Below are 22,169 nucleotides of genomic sequence, written 5' to 3'. Positions count from 1 at the left end.
CCTCTGATGTCTCCATGGTTACCACTATGTCAAAGAGTCTAGTCAACCCCACGAGACCTCCCTTGTTCCATTTTAATTCCTTTCGAGGTGGAGCCTTTCAGATGACATTTCATAGGCTCAACCTTATTGGTTCTTGGCTCTACCACAACTGCCACCACATCTTGGTGCTTAGTCAGCCCATAGCTCCTTTACTTATGCCCTTTCTCAACCTTCCAGGGTAAAGGCTCAATGATAACATCATGCTTATGTCAACATTCCTATGCGGTGCTTTCTGAGTGGTGACACATGTCACCCGCATTTGGCCCACTTGACACCCTAAAAATGTCGAAAATGTATACCAAGTATCCCATATATCGATGTCATGTTGATGTCATCTTGTACCAATAGAATACTACCGTGCATTTTTTAGTGAGGACAGAGAAAAGGGTTCTCGAGCCTTGTTTTTACGTTAATTTCTTCATTAAAGAATTAAGGGTCCCATGCATTTTTTACTTTTGCAATGCTTCTCCTCGCACGACATTCCCCAACCCTATGTCATCATGGTCTTGTGTCATCCAGAGTGCTCACCTTTGTGTGAACCTTGGGTTTACCATGGAAGGACCTCTAGGATGATATGGCTCTGGGGACCACCTCCTGCAAAATTTCTGCCAATTAAAAGCCTTTGCCACCTCTGACATCCTTTTGGGATTGCCTCATCTCAGGCACTCCATTTGTGCGCAATTTTGGAACCATCTGTGGAAGAAGTCCTAGGATTACGTGTCCCGGGTGGGACCTTCATTGTCTTGCTAAACTAATGAAAATCCTTTGTCACATGCTTCATTTCTATACTTCATACCACTTCCTCCTAGGCTTGCATCATTCCAGGACTTAACTATTGTGTACCCTATGAATCTTCTCAGGAAACTCCATCAGGAAGAGTTGTAATGGGCTCCATGCTTGGCCAATGAATTCTTTTGTGACTGTGCTAATATCAAGTGACATCTTCCCAAACCTTTGGTTTATTGGCTCCAAAGAAAATCTCTACCAACTCTACTTGAAATCAAAATATCACTAATATCAACCCTTTTTCCAACATTAACCATGCAATTTGATTTTTTGGGGCACCTAAATTTGATTCGCAATAAATTGTGATTAAGAAGGCCTTTTTTGGATTTCAACGTACCATTGGAAAGCTCTTGTCGATCGTTGTCCAATTATGTTATTTCTAGAAGAATCTAAATTGATATCTTAGGGCAAAAAATCCTTCAAAACCTGTGACTCCCCATGAGTTTGACACATTATGCACATCAATGCTAGTCTAGTTGCCATCAATAGTAGCCTAGTTGACATCAATTCCAACACATTTGATGCCACCAAGAAACCTAGAAATTCCAACTATCCAACAATCTCCCCCTTCGACATTGATGGAAAAATAACACTTTTCCATATTGATGGCCACTGCTCTTCTTATTTTCAACATATCACAATGTTAACATACTTGATAAAAATGTACTAGATGTCAACATTGATGACTGTGGAACTCATGAAAATTGGTACAAATGCTAGAAATGATATGGATAGAGAAATGATAGTTTATTGAAGTTTGAGAGAGTATAAGCATCTCCTATGAGGAAGGGTCACGTACACACACATGTCTTGTGAGTAAAAGTCACGTACAGAATCTGAACCATGGAAATCATGATACAAGGGGTCATTACGATTGTATTTTCCCATAGTAATTGGAGCATAAACATTTATTTGATCCTATCAACAAATACTAATGACATTACCAAAGGATTTACCCAAGGTATTGGCTAAGGAAAGAGTTATATAAGGATGCTACAGTTGTTGAAGCAGTAGTGAAGAAATAAAGGATGCTACTATTGTTGAAAATATTTTAAAATCAATAACCCCAAAGTTTGATTCCAAGGTCTCTGCCAATGAAATATGTAGGATTTGAAGAAACTCAGTACAAAACAACTCCATGGAATCTTGACATATTTTTAGATGAGAAACAGGGATACATCAAGTGTCAGAGAAGCAACATTCAAAGATACACATAATGGGAAGAAAAGGAAAAGCCCAAAGATACAAGCTACATTTCATATGACGAAGAAGCAAATTTCATGAGAAAGTTGCAAGTGGGAACTGGTAAATTGAAAGGTAAGCTTCCCTTTAAATGTTTTTCTTGTGTAAGAGTGGATGACTATGCATCCAAATGTCCATATAAAGAAAATCATCAAATACAGAAGGATGTTGACAAGAAAAATGCCAAAAATAAGTTCTCCGCGAAGAAAAGTTTTTATTCTAAAGAAGATAGTCAAATAACATATGATGATCAAGAAGATTCAAATTTAGATTCTAACAATTGTTACTAGATACTCATGGCTCTTGAATATCAATCAACTAGTGAATCAGATAGTTGTAAAGAAAATGACTTAATGGAAACATTGAATGAAATTGATAGACTCAAGAATGAAAACAAAGAACTAAAATAAAAGGAAGTAGTATGGTCAAGTAAATAAGCACGTTAAGGATGAATTTGGGAGAAACCAATAGAAGAGCATAGGTCTTATAAAAACAAGTTCAAGAAAAGGAAAATCATTGTGAAAAATTAGATTTAGAAGTTGTAACATTAAGGAAAGATTATGAGAAAATCAACAAATGGGTAAAGGCGTTTGAATCACTAGAAAATACTATCAATGAAAAACGCTCTCTTCTGATAAAGACATACATTCAGTACAACTACATGGCTTCATATTCACAAAGTAATGAAAATAACCAACATAAGGTACTTCAAAAGAAAACTTATTCAAGTCACACGTATGAAAGGAAATATCCCAATTCAAAGTCAAGATCAGTCCCTAGGAATAAAGGATAGTTTCATGGATACCCTTTTTCTTGTAAATCATTTGAGCATAAGGTCGCTAATTGTAGGTCAAGTAGAAGATGGGATAAGTTCCACAAGTTTTAGCACATGATTAGAAATTTCAAGAAGATTTGGAGGAATAAGGAACCTTAGTCAAAGACATAAGGAAGATTGTCTCTACTGCAGTCCATTGTTCTTAATAGGTATGCTTATAACAATGACTGCAAAAGTGAATGTGAGGTACATAACCTCAAGGAGAACAAGTGATTATTATCAGGTCCATAGGATCACTGGTATATGATCAGAGATGGACTTATTCATATGTATCGTAGTGATGATTCCCCATGTTTTTTTGATGAGTTTATTACTGACATTGCATCTGATGAAGTAACAGTGAATAAGAATAGATAGGACAAGTTTAGGGGGAGCTATGGATATAAAGAATCTACATTTTACTTTATGTATGTAGATCTTATGAAAGACATGTGTGTGTATACAGTAACTTTGATCTATACAATCACATATGTTTCTATGAGATAAACAAAAGTGGCATAGATTCAGGGGGAGCTTGTATTTTTCTTCCATGAGTCATTATTTTCATTCTGGTTATGATGTTGATTTGTCACAAACTATTGGTGATGCCCATATGTTGCTAAGAATAGTATTGGTTCATGAGTTGTTGCAAAATGCTATTGTTGTTGTTGAAATAGTCGTTTGGTGCATTTGTTGGTTGATGAGATGGATATAATATGATCAAAATTGATAGCGAAAAGTTGGCACATGTTCCTGGGGAGCATCTTCTATGCTTCTAATAGTTCATTGTCCGCATTATGCTTTATTTAGCACCCCTTATTGTATGATGATGTTTATGATGAGTACATATCACTGTTGATGTGTGATTGTTTCTATGGTTACTACTGAAGATACATATCTTGTTTTTTATGTATGTTATGTTGGTTATTGATGTTTTCGATCAATTCTATTCAACCCAATGGTTTGTGATGCGGAAGCTACTCTTTCTCACATATGGTTTCTAGCTATGGTGTTGTGGATGAAGAGACTAATGTCCTTCATTATAGAGATAGAGTGTTGACCTTGAGGAAATGAGGTTAAGGGGATGACTTGCTGATATAGATTTATTGAACTATCTCATTCTTCTATCATATTTTCTTGATGATGCTTGGAAGCATTGCACATTTGGTCACGTATTGATGACATTGGAGAATTTGATGTTGCATTGCCTTATCTTACATAATTTCTTGATGATGAGGATGTTCATGCTTATAAGTTGCTACTATTAGATGTTTATGTTTCAGAGCCTTATATGGTGCATGGTGGTTATTGATGACTATCATGGTCTCACTACCTCATTATTGAGGTTCCTAATTTTGGCTATAAGTGTCTCTTAATGTAAAGGTCATGAGAAAACCCATGTTGCAAATCATTGTAAAATTTTGTATTGTATGGGTTATTGAGATTAGATCATGTCATGTATGTAATGCCATTTTGACATTGATCTAAAATTTTGGTCCAACATGTAAACCTAATATTATGGGTGTTGATGTAATCATGGGAGCATAGAGTCATTGGTCATAGGAAAGGTCGTATGTGTTTGAGTCATAAAGACTTGTACTTTTATTTGAATATATTTATAAGATCCAACATATGCTCAAGGGAGCATGGTATGTATGAAAATTGCAAATTTCATATCAGCATATCAGACTTACAATATTGATCACTACAAGGACAATACTTCGTTCAACCTAGTTCAACCCTTCCCCTTGATGTCAAAGGGGGCGAGAAGCTTGGTGTTCATAGAGAGTGTTTGGAAAGAAGACTTGGTATTTCCAAGTGTGTTTGCAGGTATTTGCAAGTGGTGTCCAAACAACAAAATGGTTGCCATCAAGTCCTAAAGGGAAGATTGTTGGCATTATGGCTAATGTGTTGTCCTTGATGGAAACCTACTTGATAAAATTGTACTTGATGTCAATATTGATGACTTTGAAACTAATGTGGATTGGTACAGATGTTGCAAAGGATATAGATAGAGAAATGAAGGTTTAGTGAAGTTTATGAAAATATACATGGTTCCTATGAAGAAGGGTTGCGTACATACATAGGTTTTGAGAGTAAAATTCGCATACAAAATATGAACCATGGAAATCTGGATACGAGGGTTCATTACCGTGGTATTGGCTCATAGTAATTGAAGTGGGAATGTTCATTTGATCCCATTAACAAATAATAACAACATTACCAAAGGATTTACCTAAGATATTGGCTAGGGACAAAGCTATATAAGAATATGGATATCATGGTGTTATGTGTGCAACTAATGAATTTTTTGTTAATGATTTGATCTAGAACAAGTGTGCACCAGGAAGAAAGGAGATGGATCAGATCTAACAGATATGAAAGTGTTGTAAAGACTAATGTATACAATTACTTGATCTATTTATCCATGTAGCTAAGAATTATAGCTATGTGGTTATAATGATGCTATGTTATGAATGTATGACAATGAATATTGCACAATGTGAGTTGTGTTTGCAGCAAAGGTATGGTTCAATAATTTCATATCTGTATGTAGGTTTTGTTGTACATAATCACATACATACACATATATGTTTCCGTTGGGTCATGTATATATATTTTAATATTTCTTTTTCAGTATGTTGAGATATGTACATGGGTGTTATGTATGGTAGTAACATATATACACAAATATGTCTGATGGAAGTCATGTATATCTACTAGGGTTTACAATCACCGCTTGATGATGATAACTGATGACGTATGTTTTATTTGTTGTTGTCTGTGAATGATAAACATGGTCTATATCTGGAAGTGTTGATTGTATTGATTAGGTGATGGTTTGGTGTATTCATCAATGATGATATTTTATTATGATTGGGTATTCAGTGAGTTAGTATTTATATATCTATGATTAGCTGTTGTTGCGGCTCATTATTTCTGTGATTCACTTTGACAATGTCTTAGTATTCAATGATTTGAGATATGTACGCAGATGTTGTGTAGATGAAACATGTATATATGTTGGCTTACTAAGTAATAGTCGTGTATATATTAAGATTTAGATCTAGTCATGGTTTATAGTGCTTGTTTCTAATTAAAGTTGATGAGTTATTTTATATTTTTCATTGTCTGTTAATGATGCCTTGATCATGCTAATATTTGTATGGCAATCTTGATTGGGTTTACTTACTTGTGGATTGAAATATTGATCAATTTTAATGTTGTAGAAGTGTGACTGGTTATGGTTCAAATATATGTGAATGGTTCAGTACTTGATTCGGACGTTGATTTAGTGTGACAATGATTCAATTAGATAAATGATTCAGTGTTTAGTAATCTGAAATTTGTATGCAGGTTTTATGTAGAGCAAGTTCAGACAGACATAGGTTCTCTTTAGAATAGTACTGTATACATTCGGAAGTAAATTTGATCAGGGACTGTAGTGATAATGCTTGGCTTTTGTGATGACTAACAATGTATGGCTTGGTATATTAATGAATGGTTGTGTATTAGTATGATCTAGTTATGGTGATTCAATATTCAATATTCTATGATTTAGTATGGTTGTGTATTTGGTTTCAAAGTTGTTACCTGGTATTGAGCATAATGTTGGGTGTGGGTCTAGTTTGAAAATATGATGAAAGATTCCCTACAAGTTGTTTTATCATTGACAAGTGGATCCAATATGAAATATTATATAATGCGGTCTATGAAGGGTGTTGATGGTTGGCACCTTCAGTGAGGGAATCAAAGCTTCCTTCTAGTGGTAGTTGGTAAATTGGTTAAGGGGGTAGGAGCTCCCTTTCTGTAGGAGTTAGTAAATGAGATTGGAGGATTATAGCTCCATTCTAGTATGTGTTGGAGAGTGAGTATAGGTTGTATCCTCATATAGGTGGGTGCCTACATATTGGAAAGAGTTTGTTCTAGTCCAAGATGTATTGAAGTTTTATTTGTAATAAAATAATAAGACAAATATGATGGCAGTGGTGGTTTTCTCCCACATTGGGTTTCCACCTAAATTCCTATTGTTCATATGTGTTATGTGTGTTGATGATTGATTCGAATTGAAATTCACCCATGGTGTTTTGCCATGGTAATGTAACTAAAAAAGGGCTATAAATAACAAACCTCATTTCATAAGAGGGAAGATTATCCAGTATAATGTAGGTACAATCATCATTTTCTGATCTAATAAAGTTAGTTCCTAATTTAATTTTCTGGATTGGTTTACTTCTATTATTTTCCTTATGCAATAATTACTCAGATCTTTCCCCACCCCGCCAAAATCTATATGAGTGGTATTAGAGCGGTGGTTACGACTCCATGGCAATCAAGAACATTACTAGTCTTCATTTTCTTGAGCCATACAAGCTCGTAATTCTTCTTCCTTGCAGATATGGTTAGTGGATCTGAATGGGGATCAATATTATAGATAGAATATAAAAAATAGTTAGCTATGTAGCTCAAATTCTACCAATACATTACGGTTTCGGGACATTGATCTGGAACTATACATGATAGTATTCCATAGATCTGTACATGTTGTGACTATAAAATATCCACATTATCAGTATCGATGAAGGTTTTTTCAGGCCAGTTAAAGCCTACAATGCTGGTCCTTTGGTTAAAATATGGTATGCCACTGGAGGTTCGACTAGTTATGGGAATGGCTAGCCGAGTTGTGAAGGATAATGTCCTTCTACTAGTCTTAGAATTCCCAAACCCTAGGTTGTAATTTGTGCTTCAAGTAAAAGAAAGAGAAACATTCACAGCTTGTCTCCATCGTGGTGTAACCCTGACAAGGGTCTTTTCTATAACAATGTTATATAGGGATCAACCTTCTTCTTCCCACTTAGTACAAGTAGCACTTAAGTGGTGTCATATTGCCATTACCACTATCAAAATGTCAGATAAGACATCTTATGATTTAAATATGAGGACCAGTCTGTTCTCCTGTAGACAAAGACAACAAGCGAAGAGGCACTAGTATTCTCCTCGAAAACTACGTCTATGAGCATTGGCTTATCACAATAGAATTTCCTAATCCTCAGTGCAACTACGAGGAAATGATTGATACATTGAGGGTGGTGGGATGTTTGATATCTATGCAGACACACTAGAATTGGCGAACACCATTTGTCTTTGATATCATTGTTATCATCATCCAATCCCCTTCAACTGTGACTCATGTCCCACGTCATTGTGACATTAAGCCAACTAATTGCATCAGCACACAATGTCATGAGGCTTAAACTTATCCACCCTTTCATTCCCCTTCCATCAATTCCACCAGCATGTCCAAACCCTCACCTATTTTATTCACCATACATTAACCTATAGTTTATGGATTTCTTTTTAAGTCAAGAATTAGACTCCCATGTCACCCAGAATTGTAACTGTTCTTGTGGAACTTATGTTCAAATAGATGTGAAGAAGATTCTGGGACACCCTCTCCAATCAATTCTCATGTATGGAAACGCCAATGTCAAAAACATGCGGTCATCCTCACTGATTAGTAGGACCAGTGCCTCACGAGAAATTATGGTCAGAAAATCTGGTAAGCCCCTCCTAGGCATCATCTACCCCCATGTGCACATTTGGACCTCAGTGATTGGCCTAGGAGGGTGACAAACAAATGTAGGCCTCCTATCTAGAAACCTCTTGAAAAATAAACAAAAAAGATCAAAAGTGAAAGGGAAGGTCTCGCTCCCATGTCTCAATGGATGACGTTTGTCTAAAGCCATGCAAAATTGACTCAAAAAAATGGTAGGCCATCAGATGCAACATGGTATTTAAATCAAGGAATCAAATAATACAAAAGAGGGAAATTAATGTGTTACCCATGGGTACTAGAGTATTCAATGGTGATGACTAATAATTAGAGGCATTTAACCTCCTCTTCAACAAAAGAATAAATTTGTAGCTGTCCACCATGGACCTAAAGAGCTGATGGATGGACCGCATGAGGCTTGACATATCTCATAGTGTACACAAGATGAATCTCAGCTGCAACCCATGGGGGACATTCACGAACTGTGGAAAATCCTCCCTTCTCCTAGATAGGCCAATTATAAAGTAAATGTCTTCCTCAGTGTGCCTATACCACAACTCTGGACCGACACGGAAATCCAACTACTAGACATTCCATTAACTCAGTTGTGGTGAGGTACTAAAGAAGTGAGGAGGGCTGTTGAGATGGCTCTAATACAAAGGAACCTAAAAAACAAAACAATGGAGCTAATGAGATGAATACTGAATAAAAATAAGTCATGTCAGATTTATTAAAATGATGTGAAACTAATACTAATCATAAAATAAATTCCAAATCACTCATTACATATGATTTCATCAATCCTTAATAGTTTTGTGCTCAAGAAACAAAATTTAAGGGGATCTCCTTATTTGTAGGTAGGAGGATATTTTATGATGGCAAAAAATGATGAAACGATGAAAAATTAGTCATTACTAAGAAAATCCCAAAGTCTTATAGTCATCCAAGTATTACATATAAGATTTGTAGTTGAGTTTTACTAATTCTCTATTATCATAGGTCCCGCTTCTAGGATAATTAAGTTTTATATATATTATGAAAATCCAGTGATAGAGGTCTCAAGGTTACCTTAAGTCCATTATTTAGCAGCAAATTTCTGGAGTCTGTTTTTCCCTTGACTTCATCCACACATGCTTCCTTTTGATTGTAACATTATAGAGTAACCATCATACATGTAGACAAAAGGCCTGGTTTTGTTGAAACTTATTTAGGCAGAATTTCCCATTGCCTGCAAGCATCCATAGCCCTGATGGGTTTACCTATTGATATCACAGGTCATTACCCACTCCCAATAGACATCCATACCCTTGAAATGTTAACCTCTTAAACCTGTTTTACATTAAAGGCTCCAGTCCCATGTTTCCTTACATTTTAGTTTTATATTATGGATATTGCTTTTGCAATTGGTAGATGGGGGAGAAACTTCAAAAATCCCCTTAGAGGCATAGGATGATACCTTTCAGAGTGACTTTGATTACCTGCATAATGTCTCGGAAGAATAATTTACTTATAGGTACTCAAAGGACATATCATGAATGAGCCATTTTTAATGTAACATGGATGAGGATAACCAAAAGTCCTACCGCTCATTGTTATTTGAAATAAGTCTGAGTGGAAATCTTTATTAAAACAATATGCAGTTGAAAGAGACCCCAACATAAATATTCAATAGGAACATATATCTCCCATTTTCAACTAATTACTTTAGCCGTTAACATCCCCACTTCTACAAAACAAATGAGAAAGATGATGAACTATATTTTATAAGTAAACTAACTACTATACAAAACATTCATTTATTTCTTTATTATCCTACTATACTTGAGAAAATGAAATTCCTATCCTAAAGTATATGAGTATTTCCAATGTAACCATGTACGTAACATGTATAACAATGCATTCATACTCAATTTTAGATTATAACATTCAATGCATACCTAAGTATGAAGAACCAGTTGTTTTAATTATGATGTCAAAAAGTAAGGAAGAATAAAAGAGTGGTATCGCATTATAATTGCTTGAAACCAACTTTGAACAAAATAAAAATTCTCTTGGTTTACCTCTTTATTTGACTCATTTATCATATCCTCCTTTCCTATGCCATGCAAATATTATATTATGAGATGAATAACATCTTGTGTTCATAGAGGATCCACATATAGGCATGTCAAAAATTCTTCAATTTCAAGTTCTAATAGTTACTATCCATTGGATGTGGTCCATTATTATTTAGTTTCTTCGATAAGATTGCAAGGGTGAAGATATTATTGTGGATGTGGTTCATGGATTTGTTGTTCTTCTATTACTTCTGGAGAGGAAGATAAGTTTTTTATTGTTGTCAAGATTTTTTCTTCCTGAGAAGTAGAGATCCCAGTTGCTGCTAGGTTTTGAGAGAGTTCTCCCAAAATCTTAGTCATCCTTGAGTATTGCTTTGCCATTTGTTCATCCCTTGTTGGGAAAAATACTGAGAGGGAGGTGAATCAGTATTTTCAAATCAATAAATTTTCATTTCATATTTATATTTCTATACGTGACTTTACTGAAAGGAACCTGCTTATGTACGAGACTATTCTTAATACAACTAGTGTACATCTAGTAAACTTATGATTCAGTTCATTCATCATATGTTGGTCTTCAACTAGTGCATCAGTACTTTATTAAACATTAGTTAAACAGTAACCATGTGCTATAAGAAAAAAATAAACTATCACACAGAGGAAACACACATGAACACCAGGATTTAAGGTGGAAACCCAATGCAGGAAAAAGCCACCTACTGATGTCGTCTATGTCTTATTTTTTAATATAAAGAAAAGGTTGTTTACATTCTTGTATTGGCACAGACTCATACCAATATGCAGGCACCCACATGTAGAAGGCTACAACCTTCGTTATTTCTCTAGCTCCTACTAGAAGGGAGCTCCTACCCCTGGTTCTTGTATTGGTGTAAACTTGTACCAGTACACATGTACCAACATGCAGAAGGCTACAACCTTCACTTGTTCTCTAGTTTCTACTGGAAGGGAGCTCCAACCCCCTGATCTGATCACCAAATACTACTGGCAGGAAGTTTTGACTTCGTCACTAAAGGCTCCAACCCTGAGCATCCTCCATGGGCCCCATTTCATGAATTTTCACACTGGATCCACCTATTTCAACACATCATAACTTGTAGGCCACATTTCATCAAATTTTTAGACTGGAGTCATTATCAACGCTTAAGTTCAATATCAAAAATAAAACTGTAACTCATCCATGTAACACAGTCTTTCATCTCTGACAAAACTGAATCAATTAATCACTGAAACCCAATCATCACTCTTTGACATAACTTAAACCCAATCATCAATTTCTGAAACAACCAATCACTGGAACTTCTAATACAATAGAACCAATCAATCACTAAAACCTCTGACACAACTAAATCACGCAATCATCAATTTTTGGTACAATTGAATCAACCATTCACTTAAAACCCAATCAATTGACACTTAATCAGAATTCAACCAATCAAATGGAATAGTGGTAACCAGTACACAGAACTGAACCCAATATATTGCATCAAAAGATAAAATAAACTGTAGTCCTGATCATTCAAATGCAAAAATTCATACGCTACTTCATTTAAGGCAACCCACATGCATACACGCTTTCCAGTATCGAATGTATCTTATTTGGTCTTGATACTTCAGTGGTTTTAATATTATAGTGATGCATACAAAAACTCATTAGACATGTTGTAGAAAAGTAAATTGTAGAAAAATAAATGTCGACAACTATAACCGAAAGAGTTTGAGGAAAGTAAAGAAGACAAGGAAATAAAATACAAGAAATGCATTAATAAAATATCAAAAATAAATGATAAGCATGCTTAGTGTCATAATGATATATTGTAGGTTCTTATTTTTTGTAGGAATATTTTACCAAGTAGATACAACACTCCAACCAATTAAAGCACTGTAAACTAAAATTGCATAATTTTTTAATACCATGTTCTAGTACAAAACCTTGTACGGAATTAATAATAGAATGTCTGGAAATTGAAATTATGAATATTAGTATTGAAATAAGTACATAATTTCTATAGATTAAAGTTATGGGTATGAAAACATATTAAGAAACCAATTCAAGTTTTCTTAACTCTTAAGCTTGAGTAGATTAATTCTAATCTAATCATAATACCTTTTACTTAACCGATTTGAAGGTAGAACAATAGATCTAAGAATGTGTGAAATACAAATATACTGAAAAAGAAAACTAAAAATACCATCAAATAAAATTTGCAATAAAAAAAACTAAAATTGAATATTAACTTACTCTACAAATAAAAACGAGGGTGTTACCTGAGCCGATGAGCCCTTCCCGAGTTGGCAACTTGCCCAGTAACTAATTTAGATCAAAATGTTGGTCATAACTTTAACAATTAAATCTCCATTACAGACGAAATTCCAAATCCATTACAAAAACCAACTCGAAATAATAATAAAAATATTCCATGTGTCCTCTCTTTTTGCTGTCATGCAGACATATTTATTTTACATTACAATGGAGAGGAAGCGATGGTCCAAAGGATCATATCAACTTCCATAAAAATCTAATGCCTCATACTATGATTAAAACAAATGATGTTCTTTTAAATCTTTTTGTTATGAATGAATCATTCAAATCATGCATTGGAGATGGAGACGATTCCACTTGGCATTAGTTGACTTTATTCCAATTTTAAAGGTAATTACAATTATTGGACATAATTGCCTGTAGCTGTTTGTGTGTAGGTGCGTAACTAGGTATTGAACTGTTGAGCTAGACCGAACTGGTACAGAACTGTTGAATTGGAATGAACTAGTATTGAAGTAATGAATTGCACTGAATTGGTACCAAACTATCGAAACTCATATAAAGATAGAAATATTCATAGTTGAACATTCTCCTTGGCCACATAACCACATTATTAACCCATCATTAATTAGTATGTTATCGTATGGTAATGTTCAAACACATCACTAAATTCCTACATGATCATCCATACCCTAGCTGGCTATAGTTTTTGTACGAGGACCTTTTAGCAAGGTATGACTAATAAAGCGAACCCCTGGTTGTGAACTAATACCGTTGGTTGTAGTTTTTGTATGAGGAATTTTTAGCGAGGTATGACTAATAAAGTGAACCCTAGGTTGTCAACTAATACCTTAGCATCCAATTAATACTTGTCCAATGCAAGTGTAGTGATACAGCTCGATATCACCTTATGGAGATCTGTGCCAACTCATTAAATCAAGGGTTGAGAACAAAGGTAATGTGAACAGTGTGGATTTGATATTGAATGTTTCGATGGCTAAGGTTACTCATGAATTGGTTAGGGTATCAACCCTACCACAACCTTCGCATTCCCTCTCATTTTCTTTCTCTCCTACTGTAGTGGCTCTGTAACACCATCTTCACTTTTTCTACTGTCATGAGCTTTCTGGGGTAACGACTGGTGGCCTATCCTTAATTACAATATATGGTTTATTGAATTAATACTTTCAGTTGGACGTATTCCCGCATAAACGTTTGCTACAACTAAATTTTTGTTAAGCTTACCCTTACCCTACTTCCTTCCAGAACAATGGTTGTGCCCAACTTAGAAGCTTGCAATCTAGTGAAGTTGTAGGTAAATGACATTGAAGGTTTTCAACTATCGATCTCATTTTCCGTTACCAAACTTTCAACACTAAATCTGTCAATGTTGCATATCCACTAAAGAAAATCTTGGCATCCAACTGAATCATTCAATAGGAAATCATTTATTCAGTTCTTGGATTATCAATTCTGGAAATTTTTCATGACTAGGGTTAACAATTTATTGTATTGATGGCCTTGGAATGTATTCTAACAAACAAGTGCACTATGGCCTAATTCATTTTCCAGTAAGGCTTACCTAGGTAGGGCTTTAACCTGCATGACCATGTTTAACAAGTTTGCCTCTTTTATTTTATGCCAAGAACTCTTTTTTGTAAAATATGGAGTATCTCGTGGGAACTTATCCTCTCGATTATTGTTAGTAGATGACGAGCCTCTGCTCGTTATCACTATTTTCTCAGCTATGGGCCTCGACCATAGCTTTTACGAAGTTTAATGTATTTGTTGGACTTCATTTCAAGTCCTTCCGCGCATGATATTGAATGTTTCAATGGTTGAGGTTACTCGTAAATTTGTTAGGGTATCATCCCTACCCCAACCTTGGCATTCCCTCTCATTTCATTGCTCTCCTACTACAGTGGCGCTGCAACACTCTCTTCACTTTTTCTACTATCGTAATATTCCTGGGGTAACAATAGGTATCTTATCCTTCATTATAGTCTATGGTTTATTGAATTATGATTTTCAGCTAGACTTCTTCCAGTGTAAAGTTTTGCTATAGCTAAATTTTTGTTAAGCTTACCCTTACCCTACTTCCTTATGGAACAATGGTTTTTCCCAACTCAAAAGCTTGCAATCTAGTGAATTTGTAGGTAAATGACATTGAAGGTTTTTAGCTATGGCTCTCCTTTTCCTTTACCGAACTTTCAACGTTGAATTTTTCAATGTCGTTCATCTACCAGGGAAAATCTTGGCATCCAACTAACTCATTCAACAGGTAATGATTCAGTCAGCTCTTTGATTATGAATTATGTAATTTTTCCATGACCAGGGTTAACATTTTCTCACATTGATGGCATTTGTAGATATGCTAACAAACAATTGCACCATGGCCTAATTCGCTTTTCCAGTAAAGCTTAACTGGGTAGGGCTTTAACCCAGATGACCCTGTTTAACAGGTATGCATCTTTTATTTCAGGCGAAGAAGGCTTTGGTCTAAAGTATGGAGTATCCTGCAGGTACTTATCATGTCATTTCTTGCTGATTGATGTGGGACTTTGCTGGTTATCACTGTTTTCTCTGCTATAGACCTCGGCTGTAGCTTTTACCAAGTTTGAATGTATTTTTAGACTTCATTTCGAGTCTTTATTCACATGTTTTTTAAATGTTTCTATGGTTGAGGTTACTTATGAGTTGGTTAGGGTATCATACCTACCCCAACCTTCCAATTCCCTCTCATTTTATTGCTCTTTGGATGTCGTAGATCTGCAACACCATGTTCTCTTTTTCTACCACCATGAGCTTTCCAGGCTAATGTTAGAAAATTATATATTATAGATAAATGGAACATAAAAAATCTTGCAAAAACATAAATACAGAAAACACATAAAACAAGAGATACACATATATATATGTGGTTCACCCATTTTGGGCTACATCTATGGAGAAACAACCAATCCTTCCTTTTATATTATCCAACAAAATGAAGAGATACAACCTACAAAAATCCATTGTAATTCCCTCTTTTTTCTCACACCATACCCTATCTTCTTCTCGCTCATAATACACATATACATAGCTGCAATATAATTCCCTCATATATAGCGAAGGTTTCCTTCTAGGGAAAAAACCTTGAATTAAACATATCTTCTACTGTAAGATCATTTGCCTAATGAATGACTCAAATTGACAACGATATTACAATATTTTAGAAGGAAATTTTACATTTATGTTTAGCTTCGGGCATGATACCACTGAACCCCCACTAGGGGCACTCATAAAAATCGTAGTGGTGAAAAAATGGGTGGCGATTCCACCTCATCATGAACTAGGGTCAAATGTGGCAATACCTCTCAATAAATAAGATAATTAGGCTCCACACCCAACAATCTCCCACTTGGAGACTGATTATAAAAATTCCTTAGACATAGTTACCGGAGAATCCACAGTAAAACTTATTTTCTGTCAACGTTTAATATCGCAATTGGGATCCATCATCAGGACGCTTGAATGCTTGATAGAAGAAGAGCTAAATTGAGGGAATTAAATAGTAATGAAGGGAGAAGATTAAAGGATGAGATGAATGTCGGTTGTTTTAATATCAATTGTTTCAAATAATTATAAATTATTATTATTATGTTAATCATTATTATAAAATCTTTTAATTAATTTTAATATAAATAACAATTAATTGATTTTAATACAGTAGTTATTATTATAAATTTTAATTCATATAAGCATTTAATATTATTAATAGTATGTGAACTATTTAATATCAGTATATATTGGTATTAGTAATCTTAGTATTTGAATTTAATATTTAATATATATATATATATATATATATATATATATATATATATATATATATATATATATATGTTAGTATATTGTTCATTATAAAATAGAATGTGATAAATTTATTATAAAATGGTATTTAATGAATAATAATATTAATATAAGAGTGTTTTATTAAAATTTTTAAAATTAAAATTAAAATTAGTGATACATATATATTCATTATTAATAATTAAAAATTAAAAATTAAAAATTATTTTTGAATGACTTACTTAACGCAGTTGAATCCCAAAAATGATATCTAATATAATGCACTGCGTAAATCCCCCATACTTTAATTATTTTTTATTTTTATTTTTTAATTAATATAAATATTTAATATTAATAATTTATAATTAATATAAAGACCTAATAATTAATGTAAATAATTAATAATTAATGACTAATAATTAATAATTAATTAATATTAATATTAAGATTAATTAGTGTTAATTGTCCTTCCTTCTCATATGGAAATTCATGAGGTTATTCAGTGTCGATCCGATGGCATTCCTCGTTTAATAGGAAAATCTCTAAGGTAAGGCTTCGAGCTAGAGAGGTTGGATACTTTTCGAGGGCTCTGCGGTAACTATGGCGCTCAGACTTACCTGCGTCTGCCAAACCCCCGGTGAATCCACAAGCAAGAAGCCTGCATTCATCATCTCCGCGTCGCCAAGAGAAAGGGCTTTTTGTTATCTGCTACAGTCAGGGTTTACAAGACGAACAGAGGCACGAATCCAGCCAGACCTGTTGCATAAGGCGCTCTCTCAGGCGGCGAAGACAACTGAAAAACCCCAAACGAAACTCATGGGTTGGCTACGCACTTGAAATGCATGCGGATCGGGCACTTGACAGACGAGCCTGTGGCAGAAATTGCTTCCGAGAATACGCTTTGGGAGGATATTGACTCGAACAAAAATGGAATGGAATTATTCCTTCCCTTCACGGTTCAGGATGCTCCATACAGGACGGATCTGGTTACCATATTCCACTGTTCTTGGCTATTTGCTTCAAAATAGTCGGATCCCAATCAGTATTGGAGGGTTGCGTTACCCCTAGCGAGGGTTATGCCCGGGATAGGAAGCAGCGCCTGCATCTTTGAGAAAACGATCTGGCAGACTGTTCCTCTACCCCCTCTCGGAAACCAGCGGACCCGTTTTGACACATTCTGGCAGCTCTCAACTAATTTGTTTGCAGACCAAGCATGGGGCGAGAGCTTGGCTCTGGATCCCCTGCGATCTACAGTCTTTGGCCATAGATCGGGTCATAGGCTTTCAGATCTAGACCTATATAGAGCAGATCTACCCCTATGCAGGTTAGATCTGGAAACACACTCACCAGAAAAGACGAGTAAAGATAAAAAATGTCTCTCTTTATTAGATCTATGGGAGGGAACACAATATGCATCGAAATAGGGATATGGGAGGAAACAGAAATCCTCAAACAGAGGATACATGAAAAGATTGGAATCCTACCATGCAAACAACTCCTCCTCTACGCAGGGAAGGTAATTCAGGAGGGGTTCAAACTAATGGAATATGGTATAGCAAAAGACTCTACCATCTGTCTCAGCACAAGATTGCGCAGACGCTGCCCCGGCTCAAGTTCAAAAGGACCTGTTTCCTTCAAAGATGCAGTCAAAGGGAAGATGGAACCACAAAAGAAACTAGAACAGCAAGCTACAGCACCAGGGGCATACATTGTTGAGCAGACAACACAGAACCCTGCATTAACAATCTCCATACCAGAGGTAAATGAAATACAAACTGATTATTCAACTAAAGCAGTGATATGCAGGTTCAATGGATTTTGGCCCAAACCGGAAGCCCTTCGTCAATGGATCTACTCCATATGGACAGAAAACTGTGATATCCATCTCTGTTCAAAAGGATTCTTTATTCTCAAATTTGACACCATAAAGGACAAAGAATATGCTTTAAATGAAGGACCATGATTTTGGGGAAACGTTGCCCTCTTCGTGAAACCTTGGTTTACAGATTTCGATCCAAACAGCATGGTGGTCACCAAAATGCCAGTTTGGGTAAAATTGTTTAACCTTCCTATAGTTTTGGCACTACAAAGTACTGGAAGGAATAGGCAATACCCTGGGATCTTTTATAAAAGCAGATCATGAGCGCCTATCCAAGGATATCTACACATTTGCCAGGATATGTGCGGAGGTAGACCTCAGTTAAGGCCTACCAGAGCAGATTCTCCTAATACATAATGGAAAACAATGGGCACAACCACTGGATTATGAAAACACCGCCTTTCGCTGCCGCATATCTCGACAAACAGGTAATCTTCAGAGTGCATGCCCACAAAACAAAAAAGATAGGAAAAGGAGACAACCACCAAAGCCGAAAGGATGGCAATTTTCAGCCACATGGGCAGAGGATGTAGAAGAGGATATAGAAGAGGAAAGGAATGCAGGAACCACCAGCAATCTACAAGAGGATGAAGATGGGAGGAATAACCCAGAAATCAGCAAAGAAAGCTATCCACACCACCTACAGAATAATGAATATCTGATCGAAGGAGCAATAGACACAAATGCAGGTAACCCACAGCAGCAATATGAGAACACCAGGCAGGAAATTGGTGGCAGCAAACGAGCATACTCGCCAACAAGCACAGATTCTGAAAAGGACATCATGGCTGCCACAAATGAAACACAAATGATTATTGTAACAGCTCCGCCTAACAATGAAGGTTGGCGGAAAGTGGAAAAAAAGAAAGGTAGGAAAGTCTAGATTGTCTATTTGATTGATTATTAGCTCCTGATTAGCAGGACAAGTTTTGTTACAGCATATGCTATACAGCATCTACAACATGTAATTTTACTCATAATGAATAAAATTACGATTTTTCCAGGGGAGAAAAAAATTAATATTAATATTAATTAGTATTAAATAATATTAATACTAATATTAATATTAATATTAATATTAATTAGTATTAAATAATATTAATACTAATATTAATATTAATATTCATAATTAATTAATAAAAAGTTAATATTAATATTAATAAATGATGACTGAATGTTTTAATTTCTAATTTCTAATAATTAACTATTTTATTTTATTTTATTTTTTTAAATTAATACTTAATAATACCAATTTTTAAAATAGTTACTGATAAATAGCTATTATTGTAAATGTCGTAATTAAGTACTAATTATTATTATTATTATTATACTTAAATTATTAAAGCAATGCTATTTAACTACTAAACTATTAGAATGGGAGAGGGAAACCTACCACTGATTGCTATACTTGAGATGTATTGGTGACCCTAATTTTTCTGATTAGGGGAAGCCAGCTTCTACTAATCTCCATACCATTGTCTCTATTGAGATTATGCGGATGTTTGATAATTTCAAGAGCTTCTCTAATCTTTCGCCTATTATGTTGTTCTTCCCTTGCGACAATTGAGGCGTTTTCCAAACAGACATGGTGTTTAGTTTTTGAGGAGTGTTCTGCCAGGGCTGAAGTACGAGACCTTTCATTTCTAATATCAGCTCCATGTTCTTTGAGTCTTGTCTGCAGGGAGCGACCTGTTTCACCAATGTAGCTTTTTCCACACGAACAATCTATTTTATAGACACCCTTAAGTTGGTGTCTATCAATACTGTCCTTGACTGACCTCATACCTTGCCTAATAGTTCCAGGTGCTGAGAATTGCGTGTTTATGTTTTTCTTCCTTAGGATTCTGGCAATCTTGTCTGTTACTCCATGAATATAGGGTAGAAATACTCTACCATACTGAGGCTGGTCTTGGGCCTTAGGTTCACGAGATAACATCCTTTTTTCAGCTTTCTCTATTGCTCTTTTAATCTCTTTTTCTTTGTAGCCTATACTCTGAAAGGTTGAGACTAAATGCTCCTTCTCTTCATTTAGATGCTCAACGTCTGAAATTCGAAGGGCCCTGATAGCAAGAGTGTTTAGAACACCAAAGTTCTGGGCTGGGTGATGATGATAATGACTCCGCTTTGGACATGGCTGCTTCTCATCTTCATCATCATACTTCAAGACCAACTGAAACTAAGCAAAATTTCAGTTTCTCTTGGGTTACAAGTTTTGTTAACATATCTGCAGGATTCTAGCTAGTGTGTATATTTTCCAGCTTCAGTTGTCCATCCTCCAACACTGACCGTATGAAATGGTACTTGAGCTATATATGTTTAATCTTGGAACGAAATATTGAGTTCTTTGAAAGATGAATGGCAATACGGTTGTCACTATATAACCTACCCAAATCCTACTTCACCCAATTCATCCAAAACCCTTTGTAACCAAATCATTTATTTATTAGCCTTGATAGTAGTATCATACTCTACTTCCGTGGTTGAGAGTGCAACAACACTCTGCAATTTTGAAACCCAACTAAAAGTTGTTCCACCTATAGTGAACACATACCCTTTGGTTCTCCTCCTGTTACCTCTATCACTTGCCATATTTGCATCAACATATCCCTGTAGAGCAATGTTTGAACAACGAAAGCATAATTCTTAATATGTGGTACCTCTCAAATACCTGAGAATTCACTTCATTGCAATCCAATGTCATTTTCCTGGATTGTTCATGTACCTACTTACAACTCCCACTGCACGTGAAATAGCAGGCCCTGTGTAGACGATTACATACATTAAGCTTCCAACTGTTGATGCATATCAAACTTTAGGCATATAATCCATATCTTCCTAAGTCTTGGTACACATTTCCTTAGTTTGAAATAGCTAGACAAAGGTGTAGTAACTAGTTTTGCATTCAACATATTAAATTTTTTGGACACCTTTTATATGTATTCACTTTGAGACAATGTTAATTTGAGATTTTTCCTGTCTCTAGTTATTCTCATACCAAGGATTTGTTTTGCATCACCCAAATCCTTCATTGCAAATGAATTTTTCAATTTTATTTTGAGCACATTTATTTCGCACATGTTAGATCCTGCAACAAGCATGTCATCTACTTACAATAAAAATATAGTAAAGTTTTCATCATTTTTCCTTTTGAGATAAACACAATGATTAGAGTGACATCTAGTATAACCTTGTTCAGACATAAAGCTATCAAATTTTAGATACCATTTCCTTGGAGCCTATTTCAAGCCATACAAACTCTTCTTCAACTTGATACTAGTTTCTCCTTCCCTTTGACCTCATATCCATGTGGCTGTTGTATATATATCTCTTCCCCCAAATCCCCATGGAGAAAGTTCATATTTACATCTAACTGCTCAAGATGTAAATCTTCAGATGCTACTAGACTTAAAATAGTTCTGATTGAAGTCATTTTAACAGCAAGAGAAAATATCTCATCAATTTCTATACCTTTTTTTGTGCAAACCCCTTCATCAAAAGTCTAGGTTTATACCTTTTTCTACCTCCATCTTCTTCCTTCAAGCTGTAAAACCATTTATTTTGCAATTTTTTTTTACCTGTAGGAAACCTGACTAAGTCCCAAGTCTCGTTATGTACTAAGGAGTCCATCTCTTCTTTCATGGCTAGCTCCCAATTCATCCTAGTTTCTACCCGCACTGCTTCTTCAT

Source organism: Pinus tabuliformis, chromosome 4_2 (genome assembly GCF_031772625.1).
Source record: "Pinus tabuliformis cultivar Carrire ecotype Pingquan chromosome 4_2, CPIR1, whole genome shotgun sequence".
Classification (NCBI taxonomy): Eukaryota; Viridiplantae; Streptophyta; class Pinopsida; order Pinales; family Pinaceae; genus Pinus; species Pinus tabuliformis.
The sequence above is the reverse complement of the archived record's forward strand: the minus strand, read 5'-3'. Positions refer to the sequence as shown.